Genomic DNA, 14,781 nt, shown 5'->3' with positions numbered 1-14,781 from the left:
AGCCAGACATAGCAGTGTTGCTGAAGGAGGATGAGGATACAGATATAGAGCCAGACATAGCAGTGTTGCTGAAGGAGGATGAGGATACAGATATAGAGCCAGACAGAGCAGTGTTGCTGAAGGAGGATGAGGATGCAGATATAGAGCCAGACATAGCAGTGTTGCTGAAGGAGGATGAGGATACAGATATAGAGCCAGACAGAGCAGTGTTGCTGAAGGAGGATGAGGATGCAGATATAGAGCCAGACATAGCAGTGTTGCTGAAGGAGGATGAGGATACAGATATAGAGCCAATCAGAGCAGTGTTGCTGAAGGAGGATGAGGATACAGATATAGAGCCAGACATAGCAGTGTTGCTGAAGGAGGATGATGATACAGATATAGAGACAGACATAGCAGTGTTGCTGAAGGAGGGTGAGGATACAGATATAGAGCCAGACATAGCAGTGTTGCTGAAGGAGGATGAGGATACAGATATAGAGCCAGACATAGCAGTGTTGCTGAAGGAGGATGAGGATACAGATATAGAGCCAGACATAGCAGTGTTGCTGAAGGAGGATGAGGATACAGATATAGAGCCAGACATAGCAGTGTTGCTGAAGGAGGATGAGGATACAGATATAGAGCCAGACATAGCAGTGTTGCTGAAGGAGGATGAGGATACAGATATAGAGCCAGACATAGCAGTGTTGCTGAAGGAGGATGAGGATACAGATATAGAGCCAGACAGAGCAGTGTTGCTGAAGGAGGGTGAGGATACAGATATAGAGCCAGACAGAGCAGTGTTGCTGAAGGAGGGTGAGGATACAGATATAGAGCCAGACAGAGCAGTGTTGCTGAAGGAGGATGAGGATACAGATATAGAGCCAGACATAGCAGTGTTGCTGAAGGAGGATGAGGGATACAGATATAGAGCCAGACATAGCAGTGTTGCTGAAGGAGGATGAGGATACAGATATAGAGCCAGACATAGCAGTGTTGCTGAAGGAGGATGAGGATACAGATATAGAGCCAGACAGAGCAGTGTTGCTGAAGGAGGATGAGGATACAGATATAGAGCCAGACATAGCAGTGTTGCTGAAGGAGGATGAGGATACAGATATAGAGCCAGACAGAGCAGTGTTGCTGAAGGAGGATGAGGATACAGATATAGAGCCAGACATAGCAGTGTTAATGAAGGAGGGTGAGGATACAGATATAGAGCCAGACATAGCAGTGTTGCTGAAGGAGGGTGAGGATACAGATAACGAGCCAGACATAACAGTGTTGCTGAAGGAGGATGAGGATGCCATCATAGACATTCATATATCCTTCGATGACACTTGGCATAAGAGAGGATTCACTTCCAACTACGGGATAGGTGTGTTCATTGGTGCTGGTACCAGCAAGTCATAGAAAATGTTGAAGATTCACCCTGTCACAAAACCCTTGGAGGCCATATATGTTTTAGTAGAGGTTGCACAGAAAATGGTACCTGTATATCATGATGTCAAATGTTAACGTCCTCAAAAGAATGTAGCACGGAGGAACCCAGAATGCAAAGGAATGTCTGAACTCTGTAAATATGGTCACGATGCCCCAAAACTGTCTTTGTGGGCAAAAGCCGCATTGACGGAGCAGCCAGTATGGCAGTAGCCACCAATGAGGGAGCCACTGCTCGAACAAATGTGATGAACAAATTGTGGCTTGACGGCACTTTGGTGACACTGGAGCAATCAGAGGGGAGCTGATGCTGCTTCAATGTAGTGTGCCAAGCGTAGGCACAGGTCCCATGACATAGTCAAGAAAGTAAAGCGTCACCAGCAACAAGGGCCTTACGTAGTGGGCAGGCTTAGCTGATTAATGTCCTGCACATTTCAACAGCCATACAACATCCTTGTATGTGACAAATTGAGCAAAGTGATATGAGAATTTGCCCAAAACTGCATATTTGACAACAGACCAGTATTCAAAGCATATGCTCTACTGCTTGAAACAAATGTATTAAACGTGGTAATGTATTTGTAAAAGGTATATTTGATGTCCATGTGTCAGTTTAGAAGTGATATATGAATAAGAGTTAAATTAATGTGACATACATGGTCATATTTATGGTAAGTACATTTGAATTGCATTAGCCTATATCGGCCAATTTCTCAAAATGACATGTTCCCGGTGCATCAATTCATTGTTCTCAGTCTTCATAGAACGCACATTCTCATTATTCCACACACAGGTTCTTAGGTCTTATAGTCAGACTTTTACAGAGGCTTTTTTATATATATTGAGTCGTTTTGATTTGAAGTGTCATTTTATGTGTAAATATATGCAAAATATGCATCTGTCAAAAATGTGAACAGTGTTTTTTAAATTATTCCATGAAATGACAATATTTTGATAAACTGATCTGTAAAATCTGACCATTGAGTGTCTTATCACAATAAAACAAAAACATTCTGCCTTGAAGCAATGTGTTGAAAAACAGATTATCATAACATGCATATTAGCGCATATTTACGGACTGTTTGCCTCATTTGCATATTTTAATTTAAAAATAAATAAAACTTGTAATACAATAGTATCTTGTATTTTAGTATACTTTCAACTGGTAAAGTTTCAGTCTAATGACAGTAAAGAAAAACAAACTATTAGCCTGTGGTGCCTGGCCTTAAGACATTAGAAGAAGACAAAAATGTATGTTGCCAATTGAACAACATCTATTGCCGGATAAATCCATGTTAAAGTTTACGTAGCTGGCCGTACATGTGTCACGGCAGATTTCCTCCTCTTCCTCTGAAGAGGTGAAACAAGGATCGGACCAATACGCAGCGTGGTAGGTGTCCATGGTTTTTAATAAGAAAACCTAAACATGAACACAGACACAAAATAATAAAGTGAACTGGCAACGAAACAGTCCCGTGTGACACAAACACTGACACAGGAAACAATCACCCACAAAATACCCAAAGAATATGGCTGCCTAAATATGGTACCCAATCAGAGACAACGATAAACACCTGCCTCTGATTGAGAACCAATCCAGGCAACCATAGACTTACATAAACACCTAGAATGAACACAACCCCATAAATCTACAAAAAACCCTAGACAAGCCAAACACATAAATCCCCCATGTCACACCCTGACCTAAGGCCAGGGTGTGATAACATGAATGTTAAATGTTACTTTATGGGTTGGTTATGTAGGCTTCTTTTAACCCATCACCTTCTACTACATATAATAGTACGGTGAAATTATATCTCTACATTAATATATATAATTTATTTAAAAAAAAATGGATGTAGCAACTACATACTGCCCCTTTAAGTCAGAAGTGTGCTCTGTCTTTTTGACTACTAAACATAGAAACTCGCTATTTTCACATATGTTGATGCTGGGCTGGTGCTGGAGATTATGCATATGAAGTTCAACAATTCAGTTCAACAAAAAAGCTAAAGTGTGTAATGAGGGAAATACGTGTATCTAATATGGTCATACATTTGGCAGGAAGTTAGGAAGTGCAGCTCAGTTTCCACCTCATTTTGTGGGCAGTGTGCACATAGCCTGTCTTCTCTTGAGAGCCAGGTCTGCCTACGGCGGCCTTTCTCAATAGCAGGGCAATGCTACCTGAAACTGTACATAGTCAAGATTTCCTTATTTTTGGGTCAGTCACATTGGTCAGGTATTCTGCCACTGTGTACTCTCTGTTTAGGGCCAAATAGCATTCTAGTTTACTCTGTTTATTAAAAAATCTTTCCAATGTGTCAAGTAATTATTTTTTTGTTTTCTCATGATTTGGTTGGGTCTAATTGTGTTGCTGCCCTGGGGCTCTGTGGGGTGTGTTTGTGTTTGTGAACAGAGCCCCAGGACTAGCTTGTTTAGGGGACTCTTCTCCAGGTTCATCTCTCTGTGTGGGCGGCAGGGTAGCCTAGTGATTAGAGCGTTGGACTAGTAACCTGAAGGTTGCAAGTTCAAACCCCCGAGCTGACAAGGTACACATCTGTCGTTCTGCCCCTGAACAGGCAGTTAACCCACTGTTCCCAGGCCGTCATTGAAAATAAGAATTTGTCCTTAACTGACTTGCCAAGTTAAATAAAGGTAAAAAAAAGGTGATGGCTTTGTCATGGAAGGTTTGGGAATCACTTCCTTAGGCCAATACCCTCCAATGATCAAAACCCAGAAAAGAGCTGTTCAATTCTACAACCACCTAAAAGGAAGTGATTCCCAAACCTTCCATAACAAAGCCACCTACAGAGAGATGAACCTGGAGAAGAGTCCAGCTGGTCCTGAGGCTCTGTTCACAAATACAAACAGACCCCACAGAGCCCCAGGACAGCAACACAATTAGACCCAACCAAATCATGAGAAAACAAAAAGTTAATTACTTGACACATTGGATTTATTTTTATTTTTTAAATAGCAAACTAGAATGCTATTTGGCCCTAAAGAGAGATTACACAGTGGCAGAACACCAGACCAGAATTCCTGTATACTGTGACTCACCCAAACTTAAATCTTTGACTATGTACAGACTCAGAGAGCATTGCTATTGAGAAAGGCCGCCAAAGGCAGACATGGCTCTCAAGAGAAGACAGGCTATGTGCTCACTGCCCACAAAATGAGGTGGAAACTGACCTGAACTTCATATCCTCCTGCCAAATGTATGACCATACTAGAGAAATTTGTTTTTTTCAGATTACACAAAGAATAACAAAACATACCACATTTTGATAAACTCCCATATCTACTGGGTGAAATGCCAAAGTGTGCCATCATAGCAGCAAGATTTGTGACCTGTTGCCACAAGAAAATGGCAACCAGTGAAGAACAAACACCATTGTAAATACAACCAATATGTGTATATTTATTTTCCCTTTTGTACTTTAACTATTTGCACATAATATAATTCTTGAAATGTGTTTATTCTTTTATAACTTTTGTGATTGTAATGTTTACTATTCATTTTGATTGGTTATTTCACTTTTGTTTATCATCTACGTTACTTGCTTTGATAATGTTAACATATGTTTCCCATGCCAATAAAGCCCTTGAATGGAAATGTAATTGAATAGAGAGAGAGAGAGGAGAGAGAGAGACAGAGAGAGAGAGAGAGAGGAGAGAGAGAGAGAGAGAGAGAGAGAGAGAGAGAAGCTTTGACTTTTCATTTTGTTTACAATTCTTAAGGAAAGCTTTGACTATGTACAGACTTAGTGAGCATAGCCTTGCTATTGAGAAAGGCCGCCGTAAGCAGACCTGGCTCTCAAGAGAAGACTGGCTATGTGCACACTGCCCACAAAATGAGGTGGAAACTGAGCTGCACTTCCTAACCTCCTGCCAAATGTATGACCATATTTCACTCAGATTACACAGATGCACAAAGAATTCGAAAACAAACCCAATTTTTATAAACTCCCATATCTATTGGGTGAAATACCACAGTGTGCCATCACAGCAGCAACATTTGTGACCTGTTGCCGCAAGAAAAGGGCAACCAGTGAAGAACAAACACAAATATAAATACAACCCATATTTATGTTTATTTATTTTTCCCTTTTGTATGTTAACTATTTGCACATAATATGACATTTGTAATGTCTTCATACTTTTGGAACTGAGTGTAGTGTTTACTTTTTATTGCTTATTTCACTTGTTTATTATCTAGTTCACTTGTTTCCCATGCAAATAAAGCCCTTAAATTGAAATTGTGAAAAAGAGAGACAGAGAGAAATACAATTGCTGTTTTAAATGTAAACAACTTTCATTACATGTGATACACTTTCAAATGTTGTCTTGTGTAGTTTCATGGTATCACATGTTGCTTTTACATGTTGTCACTTGTTATCACATTAACTAAACATAAGATCACATGTGAAATTCATGAACAGAACAGGTATCCACTCCAGCACGATGAGCCGAGATTTTGACGGAAATTCTGGCCATAAAGCTGGTTCTTGCTATATTTCACAACATCAAGCTCTGCACACTGCAGGGTTGGGGAATCCTCGACAACTGGAAAGACAATAAGAGGAAGTCAGATGGGAACTAGAATAGCTGAACTATCTTCTACTATAATTTGGTTTACTTTCTGAATTGACTGGAATTGAAATGGTTGGGAGCCCAACACAAGTGTATAGTAAGAAAGACAACCATCAAGTGTGGTAATTAACATCAACTCCTCAGTGTTATACTGTATGGGTGGGATAGTTTCAGGCTTTCCTGTCCTTGGAGAATTGGTTCTAAGTTGTCAAACACATCTTCTCGACTGTTTGCTCTTCCTCTGCCAGCAAAACAACGGAAATGCAACAAAAACCAACAACCTCATCATTAACTTACCCACCAGCATCACAGTCAGGAAGATGGATTGGCTGAATCACAGTCTCAGGTTGTGAGAACTTCAGTAGTATGATGTCATGCTGGTCTGGATAGGCTTGTTTATCAGTCTCTACAATATGCAAGATATGCACTGGATGAGCTCTCACTTGGCCTGCATCTAGAACAGGATGTTCCCGGGCCGACAGGTAGCCTAATGGTTTGAGTGTTTGGCCAGTAACTGAAAGGTTGCTGGATCAAATCCCTGAGCTGGTAATGTAGAAATCTGTCATTCTGCCCTTGAACAAGGCAGTTAACCCGCTGACATTGTAAATAAGAATTTGTTCTTAACTGACTTGCCTGGTTTAATAATAATGGTTATCTAGTTGTATTAACACGAGACCTGACAGAGCGCAGGAGATTTGATAGCACATAAAGAAGATGATAGTTAGTAACATGAACAAATACGATCTCTTTCAAACACACAACATTCATCTAGATGGCAGTAAGTTATATTATGAACAGTTCTGCTCTCACCATACATTATTTTGTGTAAAATGGATCCATGGAAGGTAAGAATAAAGCTGGACACAAAATTGGTAAGAGGTGTCTTTGTTCTGAAAGACAAAGAGCTAAGTTTGCATTCAACTAGCATGACCATGTAACCTACCTATAGTTCATAGCATGACTGACAGTCTGTCTTGCGTGCCACAGTCTTTATATATCTGAAGTATTCTTAGTTTCTACCTCCTTATCTTCCCTCTAACTTCACTTCTTCTTCTACAGTATCGTACTCTGGTATGCATTAGTCAGTGAACCAAGCAGCCCATGGAAATATTCAATGTGGTATCTCTGTAAGAGCAACCTTGTGGGACTGCTTCATTTGAATCACCCTTCGTGGTTTGTTGGAAGAGCACTATGCCACCATGGGCCGGGATCATTACAAGCACTCACTGTCACAAACAGATATTGGGGACGCACACAATTATATTTTTTAGCCGCTGTATTATAGGGATGTTATGGGAGGAGTAAAGAGGGGGCTGATCTGAAGGGGGGTGATGCGAAACTATGTTGATGAAGATGATGATGAGATGCTTCTTGCATTTGGTATCAGATTAACAGACATAAACTCCATGTAAGTATCATGTTTAAAGGTAAGAATCAGGTGCAGACAGTTTCAAAGTAACAAAAGTTTCTTAAATCGAACACTGGCAAGCAAAGGTATAGAATGGCAGGCAGGCTCAGGGTCAGGGCAGGCAGAGGTTGGTAATCCAGAGTAGTGGGGCAAAGGTACAGGACGGCAGACAGGCTCAGGGTCAGAGCAGGCAGAGGTCAGTAATCCAAAGTAGTGGGGCAAAGGTGCAGGAAGGCAGGCAGGCTCAGGTTCAGGGCAGGCAGAAAGGTCAATACCGGGAAAACTAGCAAACAAGACTATAGACAAGACAGGAGCAAGGGGATAAACGCTGGTAGGTTTTATCATCAAAACGAACTGGCAACAGACAAACAGAGAACACAGGTATAAATACACAGGGGATAATGGGGAAGATGGGCGACACATGGAGGGGGGTGGAGACAATCACAAAGACAGGTGAAACAGATCAGGGTGTGACAGAACAACCCCCCCCCCCCCCCCCCCCCGGTGGCGCCACATGGCGTCCTACCTGGGCGCATACCTGGTTGACTGGGGTGCCGGCATTGTGGCCAAATACTCATAGTAGCCGCTGGCCGTGTTGAAGTCGGTCTTCCACTCATCCCCCTCCCGTATCCGCACCAGGTGGTAGGCGTTCTGTACATGGAAAACATGGTAGCCCCCTGGAGCGGCTCGAAGACCGAGGAGATTCATAACATCATGGTTCTTCACCCTTATGTCATTGAGTCCCCAGTAGTCAATGCACAGGCGCAGGGACTTGTCTTTCTTCTCTACAAAGAAGAACACTGTGCTGGCGGGAGAGGAAGAAGGACGGATGAATCTTGCCGCTAGGGAGTCTCCAATGTAGGTCTCCATAGCCTTGGTCTCCAGTCCCGACAGAGAGTACAGACGTTCCCGGGGCAGAGTAGTGCTTGGGAGAAGGTCTATCCCGCAGTCATATGGTCGGTGCGGCAGAAGCGAAGTAGCCGGGCCTTGTTGAACACCTCCTGAAGGTCCTGGTACTCCATGGGAAAGGTAGAGAGGTCCGGGCAACTTCTGTGCCCCCAGGAAGATGTCCCGGGGCAGGTTGTGCTGACCCCAGGAAGATGTCCCGGGGCAGGTTGTGCTGACCCCAGGAAGATGTCCCGGGGCAGGCTGTGCTGACCCCAGGAAGTGGGCATTGCAGAACGGGCTCCAGCCCATGATGTTCACCTGACTTAGAATTCCTCACAATCAAATGCCGACCGCATTATCTACCGAGAGAATTCTCTTCAATCATAATCACAGTCGTGTATATTCCCCCCAAGCAGACTTATCGACGGCCCTGAAATAACTTAATTTGACTCTATGTAAACTGGAAACCACATATCCTGAGGCTGCATTTATTGTAGCTGAAGATTTTAACAAGGCTAATCTGAAAACAAGGCTCCCTAAATTCTATCAGCATATCGATTGAGCAACCCGGGCTGGCAAAACCCTATATCATTGTTATTCTAACTTCCGCGACGCATATAAAGCCCTCCCCTGCCTTCCTTTCGGAAAAGCTGACCACAACTCCATTTTGTTGCTCCCAGCCTATAGACAGAAACTAAAACAGGAAGCACCCGCGCTCCGGTCTGTTCAACGCTGTTCTGACCAATCAGATTCCACTCTATCTATAATCTACAATGTGTTCATCTCACCTCTTTTTGTTCTCAGAATCAGCTTGGGTGGCACCATAACCTGCGATCTGAACTGAAACACCCAGTTTTAGATTAGATGTCTTCCTAGAGCAGATGAATAAAATGACTCAATCAGGCTTTCAGAACATTGAGTTATATTTGCAGAAAAAAAATATGAATTGCAGAACTGGGATGGGTTGAAAAATCTAAGTTCATTGAAATGTAGAGCAATTTTTGTAGGTGAGTAGCCTGATGTTCCCCTGTATTGCTCTGCAACACTACCCATCCCTTCCTCTCTTCATCTAATAGAGCAACACATTTTCTAAGTATTTTCTTCTCATCAGTTCACTGTTCATCTGCCACCATAAAACTTAAACTTGCTTGGCATCCGGGTCATATTAAATAGCGCACACCATAGCAGAAATAGTTTTGCAACAGCAATCGTTTTGCAAAGAAAAGAGTTGTTATTCCCTACCCACTGTCCTCTGTTTTTCTCTGTTTGGCTTGTGAAGGCCCAGGTGACCCAGGTGTAGTTAAACAGTCAGGAGGATTCACAGGCGTAATTGTCTCCTTGGCAGATTCAGGTAACTTCAGTAGCACGATGTCATGCTGGTCTGGATGAGCATGTGTATCAGTAACTTTAATTTTTATTGCAGGCTTGACTTGACCTGAGGCTGGATGTTCACCTAGTACTACATACACATGAGGATCCTGACAGTTACTTTTAGATGACTTTCCCCTTAAGGCCAGGCACCACAGGCAAAAATTGTGATTTTGCTGCCATCTGTCAATTTTCAGATTTTGGGATATTTTGAAACTATAACTTCCATACTTTCATAAAATGCACAACTAAATCGGCAATAATTTATATAAATACTTTATTTGTATTATTTAATCCCAACTCCGTCAACTACATAGACCATAAATGTTGTTATTGATAGCATGTTTCATGTAGAACTTCAACCGCTGTTATTTTTTACTTTCCATGTTGAATCGTTTATCGTTCAGAAGTTTGTTTTCCGGAGCATATCGTTAGATAGTCCATACATGGCTATATCCGTTGTACACGTGATGCTTCGTGCGGAAAGATGAGTAATTTCCTGACATCCGATTGGTTACTGGCATTTAAAGGCCCTTTCCGGCAACCTAATTGGTTAAAATGCCTCACATGCCGCACAGCGCTTTCTTGTTTGAAAATATCTCCCGCGAAGAAGAGAGACAAATGTAAAGAGAGACCAAATGAGAAAATCTCGAAGAATATGCCTACAGTATGTGAATAAAAATAGACGATCTCAGTTAGCCAATAGGAGAAAAGCAGTGAATGAAAGAAAGGATATGCCTGATCCGCCGATCCGAGGCAGTGGCAGTACAGGGTAGAGGAGGAAAAACCGGTAGCCCGCAGCAGCGCGTTGAGACGCAAATTAGTTGAGATGAAGATGACAACTAGCAGCGATCAACCAGACAGCAGCCAGCCAACAGTGGTTTTTATTCTACATCTCAAATAAACCAACGTGTACATGATTTGATTTGCCCTAATTGTCTAAACACTGGACTGAAAATCACCAAGTCCTACGGATTTCTTCCTTGGTTCTCAGCTCATATCAGAGACATGACAGGAGAATGACAGTTAAATAAAAAGGGAGAGTAGCACATTATTGTCAGGTGACTTCCTGTGTGTAAATAATCTGTATTTTCTTCCTCCAGCAAATGAATTCAAAGTTAACAAAACACAGTGATAGTAAAACATAACTTTACAAAGAGACTGTCACACAGGCCTACAGTGTCATTGCTTTACATAAAGTAAATACACGATGATATGCTAATATTTACATAGTGTAACATGCTGATATGCTAATATTTACATAGTGTAACATGCTGATATGCTGATATTTACATAGTGTAACATGCTGATATGCTAATATTTACATAGTGTAACATGCTGATATGCTAATATTTACATAGTGTAACACGCTGATATGCTAATATTTACATAGTGTAACACGCTGAAATGCTAATATTTACATAGTGTAACACGCTGAAATGCTAATATTTACATAGTGTAACATGCTGATATGCTAATATTTACATAGTGTAACATGCTGATATGCTAATATTTACATAGTGTAACACGCTGATATGCTAATATTTACATAGTGTAACACGCTGATATGCTAATATTTACATAGTGTAACATGCTGATATGCTAATATTTACATAGTGTAACATGCTGATATGCTAATATTTACATAGTGTAACATGCTGATATGCTAATATTGACATAGTGTAACACGCTGATATTTAGTCCTGCAGTTATGTCTGGAATGTCGACAGACATAATACGTACTTTCCAAACGCACTTCAGTTGCAAAGATTCGGAGAGTACTGCAAATATAAATATACGCAGATATAGAGCCAGACAGAGCAGTGTTGCTGAAGGAGGATGAGGATACAGATATAGAGCCAGACATAGCAGTGTTACTGAAGGAGGATGAGGATACAGATATAGAGCCAGACAGAGCAGTGTTGCTGAAGGAGGATGAGGATACAGATATAGAGCCAGACAGAGCAGTGTTGCTGAAGGAGGATGAGGATACAGATATAGAGCCAGACGTAGCAGTGTTGCTGAAGGAGGATGAGGATGCCATCATAGACATTCATGTATCCTTCAATGACACTTGGCATAAGAGAGGATTCACTTCCAACTACGGGATAGGTGTGTTCATTGGTGCTGGTACCAGCGAGTCATAGAAAATGTTGAACATTCACCCTGTCACACAACCCTTGGAGGCCATATATGTTTTAGTAGAGGTTGCACAGAAAATGGTACCTGTATATCATAAGATGTCAAATGTTAACGTCCTCAAAAGAATGTAGCACGGAGGAACCCAGAGTGCAAATGAATGTTTGAACTCTGTAATATGGTCGCGATGCCCCAAAACTGTCTTCGTGGGCAAAAGCCGCATTGACGGAGCAGCCAGTATGGCAGTAGCCACGCTCAATGAGGGAGCCACTGCTCGAACAAATGTGATGAACAAATTGTGGCTCTGGCGGCTCCTTGCGGACTGGCGGCTCTGGACAGGCGGGAGACACTAGCAGCTCTGGACAGGCGGGAGACTCTAGCAGCTCTGGACAGGCGGGAGATTCTAGCAGCTCTGGACAGGCGGGAGACTCTAGCAGCTCTGGACAGGTGGGAGACTCTAGCAGCTCTGGACAGGCGAGGCGCACTGTAGGCCTGGTGCGTGGTGCCGGCACTGGTGGTACTGGGCCGAGGACATGCACCTCAGGAGGAGGGTTTCTGTCACGGCAGATTTCCTCCTCTTCCTCTGAAGAGGTGAAACAAGGATCGGACCAATACGCAGCGTGGTAGGTGTCCATGGTTTTTAAGAAGAAAACCTCAACATGAACACAGATACAAAATAATAAAGTGAACTGGCAACGAAACAGTCCCGTGTGGCACAAACACTGGCACAGGAAACAATCACCCACAAAATACCCAAAGAATATGGCTGCCTAAATATGGTACCCAATCAGAGACAACGATAAACACCTGCCTCTGATTGAGAACCAATCCAGGCAACCATAGACTTACATAAACACCTAGAATGAACACAACCCCATAAATCTACAAAAAACCCTAGACAAGACAAAACACATAAATCCCCCATGTCACACCCTGACCTAAGGCCAGGGTGTGATAACATGAATGTTAAATTTTACTTTATGGGTTGGTTATGTAGGCTTCTTTTAACCCATCACATTCTACTACATATAATAGTACGATTCAATTATATCTCTACATTAATATATATAAAAATAAAAAAAATTAATGGATGTAGCAACTACATACTGCCCCTTTAAGTCTATCAGAAGTGTGCGTGTTTGAGCATTATTTTCTTTATCAGCATGAATTAGAATGTGCAATAAAAGCCACACTTCTATTCCATAGGCTGGGATCCCCACTATGCACCTGTTGCAAAAGCGCATCTTTCACTGGCTGTCCACTGCCTTCAAAAACAATGATTGATAGGCAGCTTAAACTTATTGCATTAAACCATCATTGGGTTCAAAAACACATTCCGCAAGGCGCAAATCTTCAAGGCGCAAATAGCTAAATGAGAGAGCAGCAGCGTGATTCACATCAATAATAAGTGATATCCGTATCGCCGTAGACTACACCACTGCTGTCATCCTTACCTCCAAGCGTTTATTCAAGTTGGATAATCTTTGGATGCCGACAGCAGTCGCACCATTGGAAGACATAGCTTGGACTGAAGCCTACAAAAGCCCATTCCTGCTCTTTTCCCACCATCGATCAAACACATTTGGTGTGTCATCATAGTGGTCTCTGACTTGTAGTTAGACTTGCTCAGGTGGAACAAACTTCAATTTGCGCCTTTTTAAAATGATCTGTAATCTAGTTTTTCAAAAGTATCTGCAATCTGATTACAATATTTTTGTAATCAGTGTGCTATTTCTGGTCTGTGGATGAAAATAAAGTACAATTGAATAATTCAACATTTGTAACTTCAGCGAGACAAGTTAATTTAATGTACTTGGCAGTTAGTGCCGTGTCTGGCCCCTTTCTATGCAAATGATCTTTGAGGAATAGAGTTGTGCAGAAGACTCCTAAGGACACTAAATATTTTCGACAGGAGAGGTTTGCCATTATGTAGTAGAGAACCAAACATAATACATTAAAATACTTCAATCATTCAATCAAATGTATTTATAAAGCCCTTTATACATCAGCCTAAAACCCCAGAGAGCAAACAATACAGATGTAGAAGCATGGTGGCTAGGAAGGAAGAAGTCGAGAGAGGAACAGGCTCTAAGTTCTGAATGATATTTTGCTTATATATCGAAACACTGATCTTCCTCTGTCTTTTTGACTACTAAACATAGAAACGCGCTATTTTCACATATGTTAATGTTGGGCTGGTGCTGGAGATTATGCATATGAAGTTCAACAATTCAGTTCAACAAAAAAGCTAAAGTGTGTAATGAGGGAAATACGTGTCTCTAATATGGTCATACATTTGGCAGGAAGTTAGGAAGTGCAGCTCAGTTTCCACCTCATTTTGTGGGCAGTGTGCACATAGCCTGTCTTCTCTTGAGAGCCAGGTCTGCCTACGGCGGCCTTTCCCAATAGTAGGGCAATGCTCACTGAAACTGTACATAGTCAAGATTTCCTTATTTTGGGGTCAGTCACATTGGTCAGGTATTCTGCCACTGTGTACTCTCTGTTTAGGGCCAAATAGCATTCTAGTTTACTCTGTTTTTAAAAAAATCTTTCCAATGTGTCAAGTAATTATCTTTTTTGTTTTCTCATGATTTGGTTGGGTCTAATTGTGTTGCTGCCCTGGGGCTCTGTGGGGTGTGTTTGTGTTTGTGAACAGAGCCCCAGGACCAGCTTGCTTAGAGGACAATTCTGCAGGTTCATCTCTCTGTAGGTGATGGCTTTGTCATGGAAGGTTTGGGAATCGCTTCCTTAGGCCAATACCCTCCAATGATCAAAACCCAGAAAAGAGCTGTTCAATTCTACAAACACCTAAAAGGAAGTGATTCCCAAACCTTCCATAACAAAGCCATCACCTACAGAGAGATGAACTATGTACTCACTGCCCACAAAATGAAGTGGAAACTGAGCTGCACTTCCTAACCTCCTGCCCAATGTATGACCATATAAGAGAGACATATTTCCCT

Source organism: Oncorhynchus clarkii, chromosome 13, assembly GCF_045791955.1.
Source record: "Oncorhynchus clarkii lewisi isolate Uvic-CL-2024 chromosome 13, UVic_Ocla_1.0, whole genome shotgun sequence".
Lineage (NCBI taxonomy): Eukaryota > Metazoa > Chordata > Actinopteri > Salmoniformes > Salmonidae > Oncorhynchus > Oncorhynchus clarkii.
The sequence above is the reverse complement of the archived record's forward strand: the minus strand, read 5'-3'. Positions refer to the sequence as shown.